Below are 22,334 nucleotides of genomic sequence, written 5' to 3'. Positions count from 1 at the left end.
CCTGAGAAACTGCCTCTCGAAGGTCTCACTGAGGATAATGTAGACGAACGGGTTGATGCAACTGTTAGCATAGCCTATGCTCATGGCACAACACAATCAAATACAGAAACGCGCTGCAAATGTTCACAGCACAACCATAGACAAGTGTGCTGCAAATACACACAACCAAAGACACAAACACGCTGCAATTACAAAATAACAATGGAAGTGTTTCGAGAAGACACTAAAAAAAGTTTGTGACTCAAAGTTGGGTCCATGTCATCCTTCATTGTTATTTTGTTATTGTTTGTCATAATGTACATTTTTAGTTTGAAGCCACAGATGCTTCACACACGAGAAGTAGAGGAAGTAAGTCACTCTTTATTAAAAGGTGCAATGGTATAGAGGGACTGGAGAAAGATCTTCGGAGCGGAGCCTTCCGAGTCGTCTTTGTAGACTCGGAGAAGGCAGCAGTAATCAGGAGTGGAGACAGAAGGGTTAGGGGCGGCGTGGATCTGGTCAGGCAGACTGGTCTGTGAGACAAGGAACAGGCGGTGCAGTGCGGACCAGGGTTGACCACGAAGTGGAGTTTGGTGGTGGGGTATGAAGACTGACCGTCAGCGTGATCACGAGTACAGATCCCAAGGGTCTGGCACTGTGGAGAGGTTGGTGGGGATAAGCAAGGTTGAGTAACCAGAGAAGCAGGCAGGCAGACTGACAGGAATCCAGACAGAGGCAGAGGAAACTGCAATCACCAGCACAGAATAATCCTGTGGCAGAGCAAAAAGCAGGATTACAATGAGATAACAAAACACATTTAGCAATAGTACTTAGCTAGAACATTTCAGGCACCTTGACATAGTGGTCATACAAATGTACATGGACAAGCTGGTGTTCGTGTTGTGGGAGAGCCTGGTATTTAACTGTGGAGACTGATGGGTGATTGAAGACAGGTGTGCTGGTGATCAGCAGCAGGTGAGGAACCACGGAGCCAGACCAGGTGACATACACACACTTACACTCACACACATCCAAAGACAAGTCTAGGACATACAGGACACACCAGGAAAGGGGAAAACAAACAGAGACATAGGGCTTGAGAGGATAAGGTAGCAGACTACCACAGTTTCTACTGTTTCTGTCTATTTGCCTGTGTTTTCTCAAGTTGCAGTTTCTCCCTTGTCAGCCACCATAGTTGAAGAGCCTGTGAGAGCATGTTCATTTGGGAATCCATGACACTCTCAGTGGAGTTGCAACTGCGCTGCAGGTGTTAGTCAAGCTTATGAAAATCTAATCAGATAATTGATAGTCTGTAGCTCCCCTAGAAAATAAAGTTTGTGTGTGCACAAAAGTGCTTCCTTGGAGACGTTTGATCCAAATCTATAATTTTAATTGTGTTATCTCGAGGCAAGGTTGGTGGGAATTGGTGTGGTGGGAGATTGGACAGCAGCACACATTATCAAATCACAGCAATGAAAGAAGATAGAAAAGAAAGAAATAAAATCATTGCACTCGAATTGAAGAATGTGGTTTGATGTTTTGAATAATAAAGCCATTCAGAGTGTTACTGGATTTAGAATAACTGTAGAGTACAGAGTGTAAAGAGTGCAAATTATGAAGATGCGCATTTGTTTCCACTGACCAAATACATTTTTGAAGTGTTTGTCCTTTTTTTTGCCATTAAATGATGCGTTGACGTGTCCTATCTCAACAGGCAGTAGCCATCGCTAGTTTGGGATTATGAGGAGCAGACAATGAATCCATGACTCCCTTTCGAGTCCTCACTCGTCTCTCTCATGAAAATTGGAACAATGAGTGAACAAGTTTTGTTCATATTCCAAGCCAGTTATCATCCAGCAGCATCCAGTCATTTGTGGAGTCGGCAAATTACAAACTTTCTGAGTTCTGAAAGATGCTCATAAATCTGCAGTCTTTGTTTGCAGGTTCTTTTTCAAATCGGAACGTGCGTCACTCACACTTTCAGTCTGGGTGTATCAAGCAGAGCCAGTCTTTGTCTGAGCCCAGAATAACCTACTCTTATCCTTTTACTAAATCCCCACGGTTTAAAGGACCTATTCTCACATGACTGTATCAAATAGTATGACCTGCCATTTCTCTCATTCTCTTTCTAATTTTACATATAAATGCAACTTCCCCACTAAATGGATGCCTAGTCTCATCAGCATAAATCATTAGATGTCTTCCTCCAGGTGTCTGGACCTTGACATCATTGACTGAGTCTTCAGTATGCATTTAAAATACATACTGGGGGACTCATGTTTAGACTTAAAACTCTAGTATACTTGTCCTCAGCTTTTAAGGTTTTGATTAAACTTCTCTTGCTTCTACCCATTCCTCCCAGAATTTTCCAAAGAAATTTTGATCTATGCTCTTTTCTTAGACAGCTTCTATCTGTCTATCAGGAGAGCCGGTTTTGGTGTAGTACAACATGGTCCCACTACATATTTGTAAGACCTAACCCTCTTTCCACATTAACTGAAACTGTTAATAACACAGGGCTACCAACACTTACTTACAGTGCTGTTTTCTGCTGCCCCATCAGAAACGACATTTCCAACTCTATCCTGAATAGTTTGCTCACATTAGAACGCTTTTATAACTAAACAGTCTTACCCTCACTAAAGCAGAATGCAGTTTTAACATTAACCCCACCTTTATATCTTAAAGGTTTGCTACATCTTCAACTGCCTCTTTATTTGCAATGACCTAAGCTTAGAATTGAATCCATGGTTGATCATACTCGCTTAAACCCACATGGGTTAGGGACAAAATATCCCATCATCTCTAGAATCTATAAAAATCTGTATCACTATAAATAAAATCATGGCAGACAAACATAGTTTTCATCTCAAATGTAAGTTTTGTTTTGCTTCTTCATTGGCAACAGAATAAGGAAAGTGCATGATAATGGAAAGTGTCCAATTGCATCCTAATGCACAATTTACTGTTATAGGAATAGAATAGGAACAACTGTGATACACATGCTGCTCAACATTGCATTATGCATTGTGTATTCAAGGCAGCAATATTGATCTGCAAGCTGTTTCCGATAAATGTTAAAAGCAGTGGAAGCTTAACTTTTGAGAGGTAGGGAGAAAATATCAGTTGATATAAAAATAGCCAGAGAAGCAATTACATTGGTGTTATCCTGTAGAAATTAGCAGCACAGAGGGAACAAACATTCCTGGTATAACACACTCTCCCTTTCCATAGAAAAGGCCTAGATTTAGATTTTACGCCTGTTCCTAACTAGGTGTAAGATGTATGTTCTATGCACGAAATTCTTTATTATTCTGTGCTTTTGCAACTTAACTCCTACATTTTTCAACACAGAAACATCATTTAAACATCAAAATATTCAACTTAATTAGAACATCATTGCTATTACTTTTCTCATTCATATTTTTCATACTTTCCGAAATATTCCAGGTTTTCCTGGAAATTGTCCTTATTCAAATGATTGGATGGAATGTTAAAAATTTACAAGATTTCACACTTTTTCAACTCCTATCTACTCTTTCATACTTTAAGCTAGAAACTCCATTCAGACTTTCAAACATTCACAACACTTTGGACTTTTTCACATTAATTCAACTTTTTCATATCATTCATACTTTTTACACAATCAAGTTTCATGCAATTTTCAATCCTTAAGTGGGCTATGTATATTTATTTTATAAATGCCTGAAAGGATGAGGTGGAAGGACATTTATGATAAGATTGCTTTTTTTCAGGATTATATTGTCTCTTTTTCTAGTTTGTTTTAGTTCTAAGAAAACTACTCTGTATTTTGATTGCATAATTAATTTACAGCCCATTTGATGTAATGTCAGAGCTGGTAAGAATGGCTGCTCTTTCATAACCCATGCTTTGTAAGTCTTCTTTTATCACAGCACCTACAATGCTGAACAACGATTTATCTGATGCAGCTCCTTGTAACAATAACATTTTATTTCATAATTTCATATTAAATGACACTTCTGAGCTACTATTACTCCAAGGCTGTCAAAACTCACACACACACATCCCGTATGCAGCGCCAATCATATTGTCCCTTTCCTCCACAGGTCACATTTACCTCCAATGTTGTCTGGGCGCGGCGGCGATAGCAAGTTCAAAACAGTAGCCGCCCCTTTTTTTGTTAATTTAAGTATAAAACCAGCCCATTTTTTTTAAACCTGTATTTATTTTTCGTGAAGGTAGGAGCTCAGTGTTGGGGTTGTAAAACGCGTAGTAGGCCTACAGTATCAGTGGAGTATCAAAGGCGCCGTCCTCTGCTGTTTTGTTCATCTCTAAAAGCTGTTGGCAGGGTTTTTTTCTCCATGGAGGCCCTAGCCATTGTCGACTTTAATGCGACAGCAGACGGTGAACTGAGTTTCAAGCGTGGAACAATATTAAGGCAAGTCATTTATCATTTGCTTATGGGCCGAAATATCTACATTTGTATCGAACACTCACTTATCACTTATTTACTTGTAGTTGTATTAATTGATGTTTGCTTCACAGTATAATTTGTAGCATTTATAATATATTATCTCATTCTTTCGTTTTTTCAATGAAACTATGTCATGTACACGTGATTTTTATTGTCTGCTTTTGCTTGTTCTGCTTTGTTTGAACTTGTTATGGTGGGATACATTTTCTATTTGAATATTTATTTGACAGTTCTGATATCTCTTACTCACATTATATTAGGTGTATATAAAACATGTTCGATTAGTAAGGACAGTCTCGATTCTGTGTTTTGCCCTGAACCCAGACTGAAACTCGAAATGTTGGATCTGACTGGCTACAGTTCGCTTAAAGAGTTTGGCAAGAAATGGGACCTCCAGGTCAGTAGTGCGGTAACAGCAGCCATTTTTAGACTGGAGGAAAAAAGCCAGACAGAAGAGATGCAATAATGGTTTTGTCAGCAGAGGGCAGAGCAGGGGAGTGGTCATGGGGTCAAGAAGGCATGTAGTACTTGAATTTGTGACAAGTTCAGTTACAACCTGCTCATTGACAGGGGAGAAAACTGATGATAATATGAAGTTGAGTGGACATATGATGTTGCTGCTGGTAGATTGAAATAATTTTGCTCTGGAAAAAATCCATGAAAACACAACACAGTTGTACAGGCAGCCAGAGAAAATGGTTTAGCCGGTTGCGGTAGCTTATTGACAGTGAGGAAAAAGGGCTCTGGGGTTACCTTGTACTTTTGCAATGAGTATGGTATAATGGTAGAGTAGTAGGTGTACTTGGCCTTGTTCAGACTTGATCTTTGTATACTAATGCATGAATAGTTAAGCCAGTTTTCCTGCTGAGATGCTGTAGTTGGTGACCAGCAGCCGTCATTTTGCGAAGCTCTGGTGTAAATCATTTATTTATTTTAATTCAATCATGGGGCAGAATGGCAGGACACACTGTGTAATTTGAGTGGGGCAAGATGATTCAATGCATCTGAGAGGAGCACATTATACATAGAGACCAGATCATCGTTGAGTTTGTGTAATCATAAATGAGCTCAGTCTCCAACATGTCCATTAGAGAAGGTATACTAATGCTCTTGAGGTTCCTGCATGTGTACGTGAGGCATGAAGTTGATGTGAGGGGGCAGGGATTTTAGCATTGAAAAGGACAGCCTCATGATCCGATTCTGTTAATTGAATCCATGCCATGTAGGTTGGAGGGAGAAATACCAGAGGAGCAGACAAGGTCCAGTATATGACCTTTAGTGTGTGTGGCGAAGTTAACGTGCTGAGAAAATTCGAGTGAGTGGAGCAGGTTAATGGACTCAGCAGCAAATGAACATTGTTTAGAGTCCACATGAATGTTCAGGTCACCAACTAACAAAAATGGAAGGATGCATAGAACAGACAGATGTGATAAGCGCAGACAATTCACTAATAAACAGAGGATGTTTTGGGAGGACAGTAAATAAGCAAAAGTAACAGAGGCTGTGAACCAGTACATTTCAGAGCCAGACATTTAAACGTTGTAGCTGGTTGTACAGGCACAGTTATGACCTTTTTTATATGAGCGATGGAGCACTGTGAGACCACCACCCTGCAGTCCTTTTCCTGACCCATCTGGATTTAAAAACTATTGACTGAATTTTCCGAGCAGCAGGGAGAAATAAATCAATCTCAACAGATTTGGTTGGCCTATGATTTAAACAGAGAGGAACATGAAAAAAGTTGTTTACAGTTTGAATTCTGGAGCGACTGGGAGTGGCGCTGATTTGCTAAGAAGCACATTGGAGGAAATGTCAGGTGCGAAACAAACACTCACAAAAATGATATATATGAATATGTATTCCTGTTGCCTTAATTATGGAAGTGCAATTGGCTAACTCTTGAAGCTGAAGACACTCGGACAGTTCCCCTGTCCGGGAACTGGACAGGTCTGTAATTTGAGGGTCTGTTAGAACTACTCTTTCAACTCACATCAGTTATGACTGAAAGATTCAGAAAGATAGCCAGCACTTTCCAGTTTGGGTCTACTAGACTACTACTTTTCTCTGATTGTTAAAGGGGCAGTTACAAATTGAGCAAGACAACTGGAAGAGAGATTCAACAGAAACAGAAACAAAAAAAAATGAAAGCCAGAAATCTCAGTAACTTACAAAGTTGTCCTGTAGTCATTTGTATTGCTCATTGCAGATATATTGTTGTGATTTTGTGCCTTTTGAAGGAAATAATGGAATGCCAGTAAAGGCTTCTGCTGTTGCTATTGTATGAGGCTTGTGTTTTTAGACAACATATTTTATCCTTGTGTAGAATCTTTGGTTCACAAATCAAGTAGCTATTTGTTTGTGCTGTGCTGTTTGATGTTTAAAACAAATGTCATTCTTCAAAATAGTGGTTAACCCTACAGACATAGTTACACCTGCCTGTCGGCTTGGGTGGTAATTAAGTAATTCTCTGTTATTTTTCTCTTAATTTCTGAAAAAAAGTACATGGTCTTTCTTTGTTCATGGTTGTCGTTCATAGTTTTCACATCTAAATGACTGACACGTTAAATTTTAACAAAAATCCGATCTGATAATCACACAAGTGATTCTGGCCATATTGCCCAATCCCAATTACACCCAAATTAGAATATAGACAATACTGCATCTGGATTTTTATCACAGTTCATTTCCCAGTCAGAATATCCAACAGAAAATCGTGTTTTGCAGGTCCAACTTAAAACTTTCTTATCTTATTTTTAAAACTGGACCAGCTCTCTGCTTTTCTCTTAATTTAGTTTAGTTAGTCTGTAGGATGGTTGATGTTGAAACACATAACAAGGAAACACACAGAAGTAGACATGCAAGCATACACACACACAGCTGAGCATATTCTGGCTGATAGACTTACTTTGGCTACTTGTGACACCCACAGTAGGCAAAGTCTCAGTCTGTCACTCCATCTGTTCAGTAGTAAATTATGGCCGCTGCAATCATTTCAGCAGATAAAGTATTCATAGCCACACTATTGAAGCCTACTTGAGAGTAGTGCCAGACTGCATGTATCTCCAGGGTCTGTGTGTTTGATAAATATCTATTTCCAGATCTTTTGAAATATGTATTATTGTGTGAAGTGTGTCTTTTGGTGCAGCAACAGTTTGCTTTTAATAGATTTTCTCACTGTCGCCCATGGCTCCGATCTGAGAGCTCCGTTCAGACAACTCTGTTGTAAGCCACCATGCAGGCCAGATGTCTGCAGTTGGAGGGAGATATGAGAACGAGGGGAAAAGTCAACGGATAGAGAAGAGCATAGAGAACTTATTGGAGCAGCATCAGGAATGTTGCTACTCTTATCCAAATAACAGAGGACGTGACTGTTTAGTTGTCTTTCCTGGATTCATCGGCAGTTTCTGTGTATTTCCTCTCAACAACACAACTCTGAGCTGCCTGGTTTGGTTTTGGCAACAGGCCTTTTTACTGTGAATGTCCCCTATAAATGAGTACTGTTCATATTATACTATGTGATTCAGTTACACTTAAACTGCAGAAAAGACGTGCATGTGATACACTTAAATGCCTTTCTCATTTCATGAATTAGTAAGAGTTGTCCTACAGATAAAAATTATAAATTCATTTTGGGAGTATTTATATATTTTTCATTTTACTCTAAATCTGCTAAATCCTGAACATTTTTCTAGATAGTTAGAAAGTACATAGTACATAGTTTCAACAGTCTGGCAGTCTAGCCTCTTGACATCTTCGGACAAGATTAAGCAACAACATTTTTCCACAATGGGCTCTGAAATTGGATTTTTTTTTTTAACACTACTGTGCTTTGGAGCATATGCCTTTTCAGTGCAAAAAGTGGAAAAATCTTTCTCTTTGCAGCAGATACACAAAGTTCCCAGTCAGTGTAAGGAGTGTGTGATTGTGCTCACACAGCAGAGCTCTAGGGACAGTCGAGACTGCTTTGGGCTGAAAAGATGTCATTAAATATTAATTTATACTGAACCTCTCAAACCCTTCTTTTGTGGCACGCAGAGTCCCTTCACAATAAAAAGAAAACAAAAATACGGTATGAAAGAACTGTTAGAAATAATGAAATAGTGATGAGACAGTTAAGTCAGACAAACCAATAACAATGACAAAAAAATCTGAATCACAGATAAAAGAAATGGCTGTAATAAAAAAGGTAAGTTTAAAGAATATTTTAAAATCAGCTTTGTTAAGCAATTGAATGCTTGTAGTTATACCCAAACAATTGTGTCAGATAGTATGATTTTTCAGTGCAGTTTTGGTACCTTAATATAAATTGTATTGCTAAATCAATACTTTTTTTGTACCTTCATGAGACATTCAGCTTTGTAGAAATTAGTTTCCATACTTCTGTATGAGAGAATGAGACTTTCTTAAGCCTAATTTCATGCATGGGGGAGAAAAAAAACTAAATGTCTTCCGATTAACACAAAATTGAGAGAATGAGGGAGGGAGGGAGAAAGATGCAGAGAAAGAAAAACTGCTTAGAGTTTCCTTTCTTTTAAACAGGTTCAGGCAGTAAAATGTGGGATAAAACAGGTTCATATTGTTTTAGTGTAACTTTAAGTACAGCATTACAGGTAGACAGTTACAAGACCCTTCTCAATGGACTCTGATGCTGTGCAGGTACCACTTGCTCTAAAGAATAAGAGCTGATGACACGGTTCTGACATTGATCTGAAATTGCTGATACAAAATGTCCTTCTTAACTATTTTTCTGTGAAGGTGTAAGCACTCCATGAGTCTCTGTTTCACATTAACTTTGGTGTTCTCTTTCTTTAATACCAAAAGCTTTCCTAGTCTCACCTGCAAATATTGGTCTCATTACACACGAGGAATATGTTGCATTTCATCTCCTGTTCTCATCTTTCCTTGGGGGTGTGTGTGTAGCTTCAGAGGGGTGGTATTCTTGTGTTTCTTTATTGTCTCTTGATTGTGATCAGTGGCCATGTGATCGAGCCTGAGAAGAGATATAAATTCTTACAGTTCTGTGCTGTGTGTGGATATGTGTCATTTCTTGTTAAAAGAGAATGCCAGAACAATACAAAATATCGAAAGTTTGCACAGTTAAAGTTTACAGTACCTCATTATATTCAGTACTCACTGGCAGTACCAACCAGATTTGGTCAGTCACCAAAAGAGCTATTCCCAGTCCAGCAAAGGTGCATTCAGATACAGGCAGGATGTCAAGACCTTTAAAATATACAGAGGTTCAGAGTGGTACCTGTACCCATCCATTATGCTCCACTTTTATTAGTATGACGTTACTACTTAATCAAAGCTCGCACCCGGTGAAGGTTTTCAGGGCTCTGACAGGACAGCTTTATATAGGGGGGAGAAAATACATCCAAATCAATTTCAGGCATGCATCAAGTGGGTCGCAGACATGGTAATCAGTTTAATCCTCCACTTTCAGCCACACTGCTCCGTCTGTCCCTCAAGAGAGAGCAAAAAGAGGTGAGGAAGGCAACCTCATTCAACAGCCAGTTTTCTAACACAGGTTTCTTTTTACTTAAGAGCAGCAGGAAATATGAAGCTTTGGTGTTCTTGTATGTTCAGAGATTTTCCTCTTTTTGGCTTGCTCATTGAAGAGTTGATCAGTTCATGTCAAACCAGGTGACTCTGCCTCCTTCTCTCTCCTAACAATTTTTTTCATATTCCAAGCCTTTCAACACCCATTCTCTCCCTATTTGATAGTGTTCATTATCTGCAAGCACCCAGAACACACACACTTCTGTACTGGAATAACACAGTCCCATCCATCTTGTTTCATGAATGTGAAACCATTAAATTCTTATGCTATTGAGGTTTCAATTACAGAGCTGAAGACACCATTAAAGCTGACTTTTGCATCCTTCAAGAGGATCAAGTACTATGATATTGTGATTAAGTGAACCAAGATGGATTCTTAAACAAAAGATGGACTATGCAAAAACAAATGAAAACAGTAAAAGCAGTACAAAATATGTGGTTTAATTGATTTTTGGTGAAAAGAAGTCATTATTCTCTCGACTGTTCTTCTAACTCCTATTTCTGCTGCTATTTATTTCTTAGCGGGCTATGTGGCATCGAGTAAAGAGTTGAAGTCAGAGACATCTTAAAAAGCACAAACCAGCTAAAGTAATGAGCTGGATCAGCCTGACAACCCAGTGCTCTCAGGCTATTATTACAATTTGAGTTTATCCTTCTTCCCCTCACAGTCCTGGGAAAATCAATAGTGCTTATTAAACTTGAAACAAGTCTAACCAAATTAAACAGTCTTAGATTTTCATAGGGTGTTGTTTTTGTGTCTGTCTTTTACAAAGTGTTTTGATTCACTACAACTGATCTTTTATATCTGTAACCTGCGCATCACTAGTGGTTTCCGCCCAGGGACTACAGATAAAAATTAGCTTTTAGCTATATCTGGTACTACAACAACATGTATTATGCATTGTCCCTGCTATATAAACAAACAATGTTTGACTGCAGCAACAGCATAAGAACACACATGCATATGCATCAACATATTCTGTGTTGTGACTTTGAACTCTGCCAGTGTTATTGGTCCAAGACCTTCTGTAAGACTTCTCATGTTCTCAAAGCTTGTCATGTGTGTTTTGGTGGACAACAGAGCCGTTTACTACACACACACACACACACACACACAGAGAAATCTTTTGAGTTGTTTTGGGAAAGTGCCACAGGCTGAGGAAGCACTAGAGGATGTGAAGACCAAGCAGAGCAGGGTTTTTCTGTGGATGTCAGTGATTTTTAGGTTGTGATTGTTGGTACTCTTGACGGTCTATTTTCATGCAACAAAATTTTGTAAAATGGCATTTAAGAGGTATATACTGTATAAATATTGTATTTGTATCTTAGATGCTTGTCAAATCAAGATTTGAGGGATTTCTGGGGGAATATTCAAAATTGCCAGCCATTTGTGGTGAATCACACGAGCCAGCAGGCCAGATTTATAGCCAGGATTCATGTGTTCGACAGTGTGGAAATGCACATGTTTCTTTCATATCAAATACCTGCTCTTTGCACACACTGGGAACACCCAGACTCACACATTGCCGGGACAGTGTTTTCGCTATGTTCATTCTTTGTCAGCCCACCATGCCTGAAATCTAAGTGCCACCTCTGTGCATAATATTGCCTTATTTAACACAGAGACTGCCCTTTCCAGAGAAACAACAGCATTTGTGAAGGTCAGGGTGGTAGAAGACTCATACAAAGTGTTTGACTTAGACATCAGAGTCTAGATTTCGTGTCCCATCTTGCACCAACAGTCCTTTGTGGTTTCCCTTAAAGGCCCTGAAAACATGTTTTATTTTTTCTCAGTGTCTTAGTATTAGTGATTGTGTCCGTTAGAACAGTTTTGTTCATTTCTCTCTCTTTCTGTTTTATCTGAGCTCTGGTAGCAGTGTCTAAGAAACATTGTTAAATGTGGATTGGTAACATCTAGCCAATACTCAATCTGCATGATAATTGGATCGGTGCATCCCTACTTTATAAGCTCCCAGGGCCTATGAAAATGCAAACAGGAAAAGTTACGTTTGTGTTTGTGAACAAAGTGTTCTGATGTGAGAAAATAAAGGAGGAGCTGGGACTGAAAAATCCCACATGATGCCAAGCAGATTGGTGTTCTTTCTGCCAAGTTCATTATTTTCTCATAGTGGCACACCTCAGAGTGCAAAATCTTCATCTCGTCAGGCACAATGAACACAAGGGTGGGATCATAATATCAGTGTTTATATATCAAAACACAAACTATTACACAACCTGAAATCATGACAACGTAACATTACCAATGCAAGATTAGTTTTTGCACCTTCTTGAATTCGACCAAAAATGCATTCTACCAACATAACTTAGACTCTTGTGTTTTTAAAGCTGAGAGCAGAACAAAATGTTTGTTTACTGAACCAGATACAGGCTACAAGCAGTGGTCAGTATTCTCCGGTGGTTTCAGTGGTCACTACAGCTTACATCTCTTGTTTCACTGTAAGCCTGAATGATTGAACCCCTGGAGCCCCATCAGTGAGCAGTGTGGCACAAATTTTTTGGGGGGAGTATTGGGCTACCCTAAAGCTATATAGCTCCGCCTACATTTCTGTATTTACTTTTAAGTGTGAAAACGTTCTTTTATTTCATTCCCACCCACAGTAGAAAATCTCCAGTGTCTTGGTTTGAGCGTGATGATAGTTGCAGACTCTCAGATAAACAGGCATTATCTGGCTGGGAGTTTGGAGACTTCAGATGAAGCCGTTCAGGTTGTCTGACTTTTTGATGGCCACACAGAGCCCAGACTGTCTGCCTCACTGTGCCGCCTTGTCTCTCAGACACACTCACTAGTGATGAAAATTACAGCTCTTTGAAGGGAGAAGGATCTTATGGGTCCATTCCTTTCCGAGAGCCAGCTCCTTGGGTTCCCAAACGGCACTTCATTTAGTACCACTTCTGCTGGTCACTGCCTAAGTTGCTTTCTTATTTGTTGCAAGAAATAAATATGCAAGATTCTTCATCTGCAATACATTGAAATATTCTGTCATATTGATGGTTAAAAAGTGGGATATGTCAAGAATAGCTATCTTAGTTGTATAACAAAAACAACACCCTACTTATGAAATAGTATGGTTAATAAATAATTACACAACTCTATACAGACACTTACAGCTCTCAGACGGGAGCTGGCTCCCATCGTTCACTTAAACAGCCGACTCATTCGCGAACCAGAACAACACCTCAATCCCAGCAATGATTCAAACTCCAGCAGGGGACCTTGAGTTGAATTGCTGTTCTTTGAAATAGAATTTTTCCTTTTTACCCAGGCTGTCTATTTTGCAACGGCTCTGCAATTTTACAGTTCAGTCAGTCTTTAATAACAACACTGAACTTCTTTATGTGGATGAAAATGAACCACCTGTTAGCGCTGTCATCTTGTTCTTTTTTTTTTTTCATTTTCTCCTAATGTCAGTGTTTGTTTGTTTTGTTTTTGTCTTTTCTGCAGATTTTGAGTGAAGATTGTGAGAACTGGTAAAAAGCAGAGCAGAACAGGAGCGATGGCTTTATTCCCAAGAACTATCACAGTTAAACCACGAGAGTAAGTCATGATTGGAGGAAATAATTAACATTTCACAGTAGTGTTGCATCAACTGATGATTATTTTCACTATTGATTATTTTTCTGATTAATTCCTCTATACAATGTAAGACGGTAGTGAAAAGTTCCCTTATCAATTTCTCAGAGCTCAAGGTAACTTGTTGTGTCCAACCAACAGTCCAAAGCCAAAAGATATTCTCTTTACAATGATATAAAACACTGAAAAGCAGCAAATCCTCACATTTGAGAAGCTGGAACCAGCAATTATTTCGGATTTTTGCTTGATAAATGACTCAAAAGCTTAAGTTATTAGTAACCTTAAATATGGAAGTTGTGACTTATAAAAGTTGTGACTTATATTATACTACAAATGGTAAAATAATGCACTTAGTAGTAGGAGCGGTATTTAAATAGAGCAATTTGTGATTGGTTATAGTAGGTCCTTTGGCTACAATGGCATTCCATGGTCATTTCAAATGAGTGATATACTGTGGAACTAAAAACTTTTATATTATTTAATGAATTGGACACAACTTAACAAAAGATACAAAAAGATTTTCTCATGTGCTGCATACAACGATGAAGTTGTATAAAGGAGTGAAGAGTATTATCCTTGACTGACCTGAATTTTCTTCACCGTGGCATTGCAACAGTACAGCAGTTGAATAATAAAAAGTCTCAATCATATTGATTTGCCTTTAAGGGCCTGTTTTGATGGTGAGAATGTAATAATGCTCACCGACATTACATCAAAACAAGCCCAAACCCACATTTGGTAGCCTACACTAAATAGTAGGATTGAACATAGCTGATTGGCCAATGAATGCATTCTGTGATGACCTATTTCTTAAGAGTCTTGCATCAAGTCATATCTGTAGTCAAGCACATAAATCAAGTAGTGACATAATATGAAAGTCGCACCTTTGTTAGTAAAGGAGTAGCATTGTTATTGTGCGCATGTTAGCATGCTGACGTTAGCATTTAGCTCAAAGCACTGCTGTTCCTAAGTAGAGCCTCACAGGGCTGCTAGCATGGCTGTAGACTCTTAAGGTGCTTTTCTTTACGCTAACTTATGCTTCCTGTATCATACGCGGTTTTCTAGTGGCATGATGTATAGCCTAAATGCCGCACCTTGACATGTGTACAGATAGTATAACAGTTACATGGTGAGATGCAATATAATGCGCTGTCACCTTGTGTGTGTGATCAATCTAACACTTGTGAATATATAGGATAATTTAATTGCAAAGTATTTTGGCATCACAGAAAGCAGCAGTTTTTTTTTTTTTTTTAATTTTACAACACAATCGACTTACACACTGCTAATGCTCTGCTTTGCTCTACATTTATTTCAGTTTTGGGGAGCTTTTTATTAGAGGGCTGACAGGAAACAAAGTGAGAGAGATGGGAAATGACATGCAACAAAGGTCTTGGCAGGACTCGAACTGGGGGACGTTGCAATCACATGATCGGCACCTTGAACCCTTACGCCACCAGGGTGTGAGCAATCTAATTGAACACTGACATGTGAAATTGCAAGGCTCTCCGATGTCAAGCCAGTTTAAGAATGGGTGTGGGAATGACCTCTCATTCAGGAAATACCGATTGTTTAAATTCTTGTTTATGTAACTGCAGTTAAATCATGCAAGCAGCAGAGGAGGAGGGGTGCTGCATGACTGCAGTGAGTGCAAGACAGTTACAGATGTTAATGACAGTGAAGTGTTAGATAAGAAGCTGCATAATTTACAACTTTGTAAACTCCTTTATCTAGCCATGCTAGCTCCAACAGTTTATGCTTACAACCCTACCATCGCTATTTCCTGTCCTGCCTGTTTTTCACCTGGTGAAATCCGACTGACCGCACCTTAACAGGAAAGTGTGTGTGTGTGTGTATTTTGAAGGGGCATTAAAGGAAGAAGTGTTATATCACCAATGCAGAAATAATAGACTGAGAGCAAAATACAGGTAAAAATAAGTTTGCCCTCTCACTAGATATTTATATTCATTGCACAGACCTTAGAGTGTTGTTTTCTGTCTCACCTGCTTTGTCCAAGGTGACTTCTTAGTGAATACTGTTCACCTGTTAGCTGTCAGTCTGACAGCTTGATAATCGATCTTTTAACATTTTGTCAAAGCAAGCTGTCACTTTCTCCTGCATGTGTGATGACAGACTATGAAAAGGGCATTTCATTTGAGCTCCGACCTCACTGGGTCCCACTGTCACTTATGATGTAACTCGATGAAACACATATACGCAGCTGCCAGGGCTTAATTTTCACCGTCTCCCTTGTAGTGCAGCCAGAGTTTGAAAAGTTGCCTCCTGCATTTTAATGGTAATAAATTAACTGAGTGATGTCTTTTTTTTTTTTAATTAAATTTAATATTTTTTGTGTATTTACTGTGTCCACTTGCTTTATTGTTACATGCTTTTCTGTTTGGTTGCTGTGCAAATTAATTTCCTGGCACTTGTTTTATGAATAATTTTCATGCACTCAGGTAGCTCTTGAAAAAATTAGATTAGATTAAAATTAGATTACAATCTCAATTGGATTTACCAATTAAAATAAAAGTTAATAATAATAAAGTGGCACAACACCATTTTGAATGTATGAAACACAATAATAGTGTTTATATTGGAATTTGGATTCCTTTTATTTAGATTATGAAATAACAGACATGATTTTTATTAACACTTTGGTTATTAGAAAATGGTTCAGATTAAGGATGTTTTAATCTCCAAGAAAAGGTGAAAAATGTCTCTGGCTCCTGATTTAGCATTCATTTTCCTGCTGTTGTATGATTATATTGTAATGGTTCACATTTCTCATTCTTTTCCTCCTGTGATCATCTGTCACACCCCAAAGGTTCATATTAAATCTGAAAGTCTGAAAAATAAAATTCAGGAATCATTTTAGCCTTGAGTTACCTTAGTTGCCTGTGGAGGTGGGTATGGGTAGCTGTCAGCTGCAGAGGGAAAGGTGGTGGAGTGGTTCAGGTGAGCAGCATCAGGGAGAGGTAATTGGCACAGCTGAACCTCGTTAACTAATTATGCTCTAGCTAAATACAGTAGCATGCTGGACACAAGGGGAGGGAAGCTGAGGCAGTCAGAGGAACGGCGGATGCTGACGGAAAGATTGTGTGTGGAGAAAAAAATAAAGAAATAAAGAATATAAACTGGAAGCGTGGTCTCAGCATGTGTCTCAGGGCCAAGGGAACTCAAGGAAGCGCGAACGTGCTACAACTGGCGTCCAACGTAACTTCTGGGGTTAACATGACGGATCCGCAGCAGGTGCAGCCGGTGGTGGTACTGGCCCAGATACTGGGCGAAATCGCGGCAATGCACCAGGAGCAGGCAGCGGTGAATAGGCGGCAGCTGGAAAGGATGCAGGAACAGGCGGAAAAGCAGACCCAGCTGCTAGTAAGCCTGGTGTCCCGGCCGGGAGCCGCACTACCACCATCCCCACCACTCTCCCTCTCCGGCATCACCCTCCACAATATGTCGGGCGGCAGATGACCCCCAGTCATTCCTTGAAATGTTCGAGGCAGTACACCCCCGAAGCCAGACACCGCAGGACCGCCCCCTGGAGGCTGCCCGGCCAACACCAGCACCGCGGAGAAGGGGCATTGGGCAAGTCCCACCTGCACGTCCCACCTGCACGTCCCAGCCCCTTACCACACTCTAACCCTCTCTCTTCTCTCTCCCTCCCAGGGTCCAGCTGCTAGAGGCGCTGCTCACGACCTGCAGGGGGCTCCTCAAATGCTGGGACAGGAAGGGTTTTCTGATGCTGCAGATGGGGAGGGGGAACCGGCTCCTGTGTTACGCTCCAGGGTCGTCACGAGTCGTGACAGGGGAAGAAGTAACGCAATTGTTGGTGCCGTCGAGGAAACAGTTTTCCAGGCGGCTCATTACAACCTGATGGCCGGGCATATGGGGTGTAATAAAACACTAGACTGGATAATGGCCCGATTTTATTGGCCTGGGATTTGGGGAGATGTTCGCCGTTGGTGTGCGTCTTGCCCCAAATGTCAGATGGTTAACCAACCAGCCATCCCGAGAGCGCTTTTGCACCCATTACCATTGATGGAGGTCCCATTTGAACACCTAGGTATGGACCTCATCAGATCATTTTACCGGAGCGCACGTGGATATCACTTTATGTTAGTGGACTATGCAACCCGATATCCCAAAGCAGTGCCATTGCGCACCATCTCTGCAAAGAGTGTGGTGCAGGCACTGTTTCAGGTCATCTCCCGAGTCAGGATCCCGAAAGAGAGGCTGACTGACCAGGGCACCTCATGTCACACACACTGAGAGAACTTTACGGATTATTGGGCATCAAGTTGATTCGAACCAGTGTATACCACCCTCAGACAGACGGGCTCGTCGAGTGTCTGAACAAAACTTTGAAGTCCATGATCTGTAAATTTGTGCACGAGGATGAGCGCAATTGGGATAGGTGGCTAGATCCTCTGTTGTTTGCAATGCGGGAGGTACCCCAGGCCTCCACGGGATTTTCTCCCTTTGAGCTGCTGTTTGGCAGAAACCCACGGGGGATCCTGGACCTAGTTAGAGAAAACTGGGAGGAGGGTCCAAGCCCCAGTAAAAGCGAAGTTCAGCACGTCCTGGACCTGAGAGCAAAACTCCACACATTAGGGCAGTTGTCACGGGAGAATCTGCTCCAGGCTCAGGAGCGTCAATAACGCCTGTACAACAGAGGGGCTAGATTAAGACAGTTCACGCTGGGAGATAAATTGCTTGTATTACTCCCTTCGTCCAGCTCCAAATTACTCGCCAGGTGGCAAGGACCCTTTGTGGTCACGCGGCGTGTGGGCGACGTGGACTATGAGGTTGTGCAGTCTGACAGGGGAGGGGCAATGCAGATCTACCACCTCAACCTCCTAAAAGCATGGAGAGAGGGGGAGCCTGTTGCTCTGGTGACAACAGTGAGTGAGAGAGATGAGTTTGGGCCTGAGGTTTCAAAATCGGCCAGTGGCACCTCACTCCCTTTTGACAACCATCTCACGGATGCTGACGGAAAGATTGTGTGTGGAGAGAAAAAGAAATAAATAAAGAATATAAGCTGGAAACGTGGTCTCAGCGTGTGTCTCAGGGCCAAGGGAACTCACAGTAGTGCGATCCCGCTACATTGCCCTTTTTTACTCTTTAGCTTTCCTAGATCAACAAACATCAAGTTCTGTTGCTTACTTACTTACTTTCTGTTTTTACCACCAAAAACTCTCCCAGGTTTTTAAAAAGGAATTGTTGTCCACATTGTCATCCTCCCCAGGTATGGTCAGTGATGTTCAGCACTTTAAATCGTGCATGACGGCATAGGAAAGTATTTCCTCTAGTTGGTAACGTTCAACTCATTGAAACAGCTGTTGGAATATCACCGCACCTCCTCAGTGTCCCGCAGCCAAACAATCTATTTCTGCAAGATGGAGTAGGCGCAACAGGTCAGACATGACAAATACACACATACAGGGCATATGGAGTTCGGCCAGTTGTCATGAAAATGTAAATTTCATAACAACTGGGCAACTCCATCTGCTGAGGAAGATTGTGTCATATGATTGAAACGGCAGAACAGTGACTAAATGAAACTTGTGGTACAGTTGTTTTGTCAGCTTCTGTTTCCAAGCTCAAGAATTAACTTTTAATCTCATCATAGGTTTGTACACACAGAGATACTGACTTCATACACATCCACACAAGCAACTGCAAGTGTCAATTTTAATAATAATAATAATAATAATAATATCATCACAATGTCCATTTACTTGTTTTTTACCAAAGCTTTCAGTCGTATTTCATGGATTTCATCAGCAGACTGATGTTTAACCATGTGTCATGTCAGTGTTTTTCATGTAGTCTTTATTTGGTCAGGCCACCAAAAGATTTTTATCCCCACCTTAAAAGATTTGTTTGTGTTTTTGTATTTATTAGTTTTCCCATTCAAACACTGATTGAAAAGTCTCCTTGGATGGTGCATTCATGTACAGTTGTGTTGATGGGGAAAAAATGACTTCCCTAATCAGAAATCATCTTATGGATGCAATGCTGTTTCAATGCTGTTGACTTGTGTTTGAGCTTTCCACCAGTCCCAACCTTTGGGAATTCCATTATAACATTACTACTGACAAGAAATGATATGTCATATTTAAATTTAAATCCCTTGGGGATGAAAGAGGAATTACATGCTACTTGTTAATATAAATCATGGCAGTGATCCTACCATGCCCTGAGGAGATTTGACAATTATCCATCCATTAATCTCTTATTAAATTTGAAGATATCAGACAGTAATTTCACAGTGCAGCTGCGTATTACTTTGTTTTTAACCCCAACAGATTATGTTTTAATGGGACAGTTCACCCCAAAAATCAAAATGTTTTTCCTCTTACCTGTAGTGCTATTTATCCATCCAAATTGTTTTGGTGTGAGTTGCCGAGTTTGGGAGATATCGGCTGTAGAGATGTCTGCCTTTTTTTTTTTTCTGTTGAGTTTTTCAAATTTCTTTTTTTTTTTTTTGGCACTTTGATTACCACCGAGTGCCGAGTGCCATATAGTCCCATTATATTCCAAAAAATGCAGACATCTCTAAGGCTGATATTACCAAAACAATCTAGATGGAAAAATGTCACTGCAGGTAAGAGGAAAAATTTGTATTTTATATATATGTCCCTTTTAATCAATGCCTCAGAAGCATTATGTGACATTTAAAAAATTATGAATATATGTTGATAGCTCAGTTTTTATTTATTTTTTTTAATCTATATCTCTGCAAATTAACAACCAACTAAGTAGTTACTAAAACAAAGGAACAACAACAAAAAACCTACTGTAACTCCTGTTTCTCTGGTATCTTTTTTTGTATGTAGAGTATGCAGGTGTTTGACTTTGATCCCTCCATGCTTGAAGCCCAGCTCACTGTCCTCCTTGATCTCATTCAGATCCTGGATAAGTCTGATGCCAACTGGTGGAAACGACAACGGACAGACCGGCATCTTCCCCCACAATTTCGTGACACCGGTCAACCTTTGAAAAGTAACCATACCTGATGAGATGAAATGAAAAGCAAAAGACAGATATCTTGAATTTTGACACAGCAGTGGTACACCATCACCCAGCGAGCCCAGCAGGCAGGTTTTCCACCAATAGAACATCAAGAAAAGAGGGTTAGGTGAGGGTCTTTTGTGTGGATTAATCATACTGCTGATTAAATTTGGTGGCAATCATTTGTTGTATTGATGCACTGTTATTTTGTATGTAAAGCTACAATTTTATATTCGTATTTTCAATGAAAATAACTTATTGCTTTTCATATTTTAAAACAAATTAAATGTCAAACATCAAGTGGCGAGCACAACTTTTGTATTTTTAAACTCAGTTGATGTGTATGTGAAAATTGTACTGGATGTATTTGCTCCTTCTTGAAGCACATCACTTCCCTTGAAAATCCCATGTTTATAAATGCTTTTTAAAATATGAAATGTTGCAATAATCATAGAGAATTAGACTGGATTTAATTAATTACAAACTAATCATGGAGAGGTTTTATTTTTACTAATCTTAAAAAATAATAAAAAATAATTTCCCTCAATCTCACATCTTGTATGCGGCATGTGGCAAGAATTTATGTGGTTTACATAGATGATGATTAACTGTGTGTTGCTCCACAGAAAAAGTGGTTTCATAAAGCCATGTTGGGACTGGAGAAAGACTAATGGAGAGGAGAGAACAGTTGTGTGTGTGATATCTACATTTGAAATCACCAATTTTCTAGGGGGGTGTTGAGTCACTTAGTAATGACCTCAGCCCCGGTCAATTGCTTAACCAACTTCAAATGTAACATGTGATATAAGGCGCCAATGTCTTGCCTCAGTCAGAGCCGACAGTCTGATAATTCTTCAAAGCAAATCATGAGATGAAATAATCTTTTCTAGTGTGATTAATTCACACACATGGGTGAGACTCATTTTATTTCCAGTTGATCTTCTGCACAAATATCTTACATTATTTCACAGCAGTGCATAACTTTATACGTGATTGCATGGTGTTGTTATGCAATCACATATTGCACGAGATTTATAGAGCTGGTATGAATGTGTATAGACTGTAAAATCGAATGTGTGTAACGTGGGTTGTGTGTAAAAGTAGAAACAAAATGTGTTTGAAAGGCTTTTTTTTGGTCTTGTGCTTTATTTGCAAAAAACTGAACTTTACGTTATTTGTTTTTGTGACTGGGATGAAAGCACCATACTTCCACCCACATTTCCCTTTACAAATGACAACGGTAATGCATTTATTTCACAGTTATAGGGTTAGCATCTGCTGGAACTGCAGTTTATATTTGGTAAGTTAGCTTTGAGCCTCCCGCAGCTTTACTGACTGGCTGCTGACATACAGCTCGACACTGGATTCCCTGTGAAGAACAAAAGAAAAGAAAAATCACAATTAGAGATTTCCTCACATGAAAACAGGTGCTGAGGAAAAAAATCCATGCTATAAATCTGGCTTAAATCCATGTTTAACTATGGCAGATATCCAGACTTTACGGGCCTGCCCCGATTTCCCACTTCTTTTGTATTTATAGGTGAAACATTAAATTTGTATACCAGCAGTTGTTTGCATAGTATGAATCAGCATTTTCTCAGCTGGGTGACAAGCTGAGATGAGAGAGAGAAAGCCTCTGTGGTTGTGTCTTTGAAAAAATACCTTCTTATCAGCCTGATACCCCATCTCATTTGTCTGTCTCAGCTAATAGCTTTGAATTGAATA

At 39.8% G+C, this 22,334-nt stretch overlaps 3 long non-coding RNA genes across 3 annotated transcripts; 1 reads left to right on the top strand and 2 right to left on the bottom strand.

Moving 5' to 3' along the window:
- Positions 1-340: 340 nt before the first annotated feature.
- Positions 341-875, bottom strand: LOC122872926. The gene is made up of 2 exons (XR_006377337.1): positions 832-875; positions 341-749 (listed from the first exon to the last, which is right to left on the bottom strand). It is a non-coding gene; the product is annotated as an uncharacterized LOC122872926 (long non-coding RNA).
- A 63-nt stretch (positions 876-938) lies between these two features.
- Positions 939-21,609, top strand: LOC122872925. Its single transcript, XR_006377336.1, has 3 exons — positions 939-979; positions 13,461-13,553; positions 20,507-21,609. It is a non-coding gene; the product is annotated as an uncharacterized LOC122872925 (long non-coding RNA).
- LOC122872927 lies at positions 9,070-16,530 on the bottom strand. The gene is made up of 3 exons (XR_006377338.1): positions 16,479-16,530; positions 9,549-9,658; positions 9,070-9,425 (listed from the first exon to the last, which is right to left on the bottom strand). It is a non-coding gene; the product is annotated as an uncharacterized LOC122872927 (long non-coding RNA).
- Positions 21,610-22,334: the final 725 nt, after the last annotated feature.

This window comes from Siniperca chuatsi, linkage group LG3, assembly GCF_020085105.1.
Source record: "Siniperca chuatsi isolate FFG_IHB_CAS linkage group LG3, ASM2008510v1, whole genome shotgun sequence".
Taxonomy (NCBI): Eukaryota; Metazoa; Chordata; class Actinopteri; order Centrarchiformes; family Sinipercidae; genus Siniperca; species Siniperca chuatsi.
This window is presented reverse-complemented; position numbering and strand designations above follow the sequence as displayed.